Source organism: Urocitellus parryii, chromosome 11 (genome assembly GCF_045843805.1).
Source record: "Urocitellus parryii isolate mUroPar1 chromosome 11, mUroPar1.hap1, whole genome shotgun sequence".
Classification (NCBI taxonomy): Eukaryota; Metazoa; Chordata; class Mammalia; order Rodentia; family Sciuridae; genus Urocitellus; species Urocitellus parryii.
This window is the reverse complement of record NC_135541.1, coordinates 123135100-123138288: the sequence shown is the minus strand read 5'-3', so window position 1 is coordinate 123138288 and position 3189 is coordinate 123135100.

Here is a 3189-nt window from a genome sequence, read left to right as displayed (position 1 = left end):
AGGAAGGATGCGTTACCATGGTTACAGCTAACCATAGTGGATGGCAGCAGTGGAGACAGAGAGAAGAGTGACCTAAGTACTCTGAAGGACCATAACAGGACCAGCATGTGAGTCGGTGCACGGGAAGAAGGAGGGAGAGAAAGCAGAGGTACTCCCAAGGTCCTGACTTGGGCCACTTAGGTGGTGGCGCATTTACAGAGAGTTCCATTCGAGTCTGGAAGAGGGGACAGGTGGACTATTTGGACATAGAAGTCGAGAGCATGGTGATATTTGGTCCAGCAATAAGCACGTGTGAGTGCAGTCATCCCGTAGAAGATAGTAAATACATGAGAGGGGCTGAGATGACCCCAGTCAAAGCAAAGAGAGCCCCACTGAGCCAAGGACGTCAGAGGATCTCAAGTTGAGCAGCGGGGAAGGAGCTCAGGGAAGGAGAAAACGAAGAGGGTCAAGTCTGCAAGGAGAGAAGAAAAGGTGCTCAAGAAAGAAAGCAGAATCAGTCAAGTCCAACAATCTGACAGATCAAGAAACACAGAGTGGCCCGTGACCTTGATGAGCGTAGTCTGTCTGGTGGGTCAGAGTCAGAGCAGAGTGGAGAAGGCTGAGCATCCCAAGGAGGTGCCAAGGGGGGTTCTGGATTCAGCTGGACTGAAAATCCCAGACTGGACCTACTCAGGGATGGAAGGGGCTTCGAGGGAGAACCTGTGGCTGCAGGGCTCTGGGTGTGGGCAGGCTGGGGGAAGGAGCACGGCTGAGCATCAGCTTCCCAAAACGGGAGAGAAGCTGACCCTGAAGCCCAGGCTGCCATTTATAGGGCTTCCATGGGTGGACCTGGACGACTCACACGGACACCCTGCCCCAGTTACAAAAGTCACCGCGCCTGAGCCTCTACACCACAGAGGCTGAATCAGGTCCAAATGGCAATTGCACGGTAGGCCAGGTCAGATCCCATGTGGCCCTGTTCCATAAAGTTCGCTGAGCCCAGACTTACCTCTCTGTCCCTACCACGTCCGCCTGGGGAAGGAAGCAACCCCTCTGAATTACCCTCCAGAACCTTACATGCATGCAATGTGCACATGACACCCTCCCACACCATGAGCCACACACACACACACACACACACACACAGCCACTGTGATGACCCCTGGTGCTGGCACCATGCCTCTCCCTGAGCCCCTACCAAGTGCTGGGCCGGAAGCACAGGTGGTGCTGGCCACAAGGCAGAAGGACAATGACAGTTTTCCCTTGTTAACACACCTTGCCATGTTTGCCTATCACTAGATTCTCCACCTGAGGCCTCAGTGCCCATGATTTCACCTGGTACTGGGGGAAGCCCCACCAGATGATTCAGCCCCTACCATCAGGGAACCCCCAGTTTGGAGATGGGACGTAGCTCACTTCAGGGAGAGCCCGGATGAAAAGAAGAGAGGCCAGTGTTATCCCTAAGATCATCCCCAACTTGAGGGACAAGGAAAAGCCCCCGGCCACACAAGACCCATACACACCCACGGACACCCCCACCAAATCTGAGGATCCATCCCACACATCCTCGTCCTCACTCTTTCCAGACTTTGGTTTTTAAAAGATATTGGATAAAAATCCTTTTAAAGCTAAGTAACTTGTTCACATTTAAAGAGCTCTGTCCAAAATATGGCAAGTGTGTTTCCCACTCTGAGTATTCCACTGAGGTCTAACCCAGGCTAAAACGAGAATTAAAACACTGACTCTGACCAGTTGCAGCTTAATATATCTGCCTCTGAAACCATCATCCCATTTACCTGCCCCCAGTTTCAAGTGCGGGAATTTGGGGTTCAGAGGAGGCTCAGGGGTCAAGAACCAGGGATGTGCCAGATCCCCAGAAGGCGGGCCTGTGCCATGTTCACACAGCCCTAGGAAAGCCTCATCAAGCCACCACAAGGCAGGTCCCCACCCTGGCCCCCAGCTCTCCAAACCCAGGTGACATTCCTCATGCCACACCTGCCTGAGAGATGACAGGGCTTGGCGGAGCTGACTCATGCATGAGCTGCCCAGTAGGGTAGTTTCACAAGGTGTTTTGACAGGCTGTGAGGAGGGCCGGATGGGAGGCCCTGGAGGCCGGGCTCTCTGAGTGATCATTATCATACTTCTGCTAGAATCTCCAGAGCACAAGTGCCCCTCGTGCCCACAGCCCCAGATGTTGCTAAAGCCCCAGGTGGGTGGGTCTCACTGACCTGTCTACCCACGGCCACAAGCAGTATAAAGGGTCACTGTGCTGTGTGCCGGCCTCCTATGAAATCAAATCACCAGTCCCATCTGTCCTCTGGGTACCAACTCCGAGGCAGGTGCAGGGGCGAGGGGTCAGAATTCATCCAGGCCCCCATCTGTGAAAGGACGGAGTTGGACTAGAGGCTTTTTAAGGTCCCTTCCATCTCTGACATCCAGTAGCTCTGAACAGGAGTCACAGGGACCTCAGGAAACCACCCCCCTACATATGTGAAACAAGAGGGTCAATCACCCAAGACAAGGTCCCAAAGGAAGAAGGCTCCATCGCCAGCTCCACACCACAGACTAGCGGCCGATCCCCTGTATAAAGAAGCTTGGCAGCTGAATACAGATGAGACGTCTACTCATCAGACTGGCATGGTGTGTCCTATCATCTGCTCATTCACTCAGTAAGCATGTGATGGAATTCCTCTGTGCCTGGTACTGAGCCAGGCCCTAGAAATGCAGAAAACAAGATACGGTCACTGCCCTCAAGGGCCTCAAAGCTTACAAGGAGAAGCAGATGCAGAAATAGAAGGAAAAAAAAATCACAGCATGATGAAAGAAATACATTTGAGAAATGTGTCACCTAGAAGGTGGCCAGCAGAGGGAGCGAGATCTCTGTCCAAGCAGAAATGACATCGGCTCAGTTAGGACGAGAAAGAAACTGGACTTGGGATCCTTGCTTCAACTTGGCCTCGAATTCAGGGTATATATAATGTTTGTGTTCTAAGTCTCCTGATTAATCAAAATGAAAGTAATGAAATACATGCTCACAAGCTTCTGTCCAACTCATAAAATTCTATATATCAAAAAAATCAGTGCAATGACTCCAAGCCCAGGTAAGGAGTCAAAGTCAGAGACAGAACTCATGTTGATTACAATAGAACTCAGCCCACGGTGTTTGGCAATACAGCAGTAATATTTTAGATAGTAGGACATTTCCAAGTA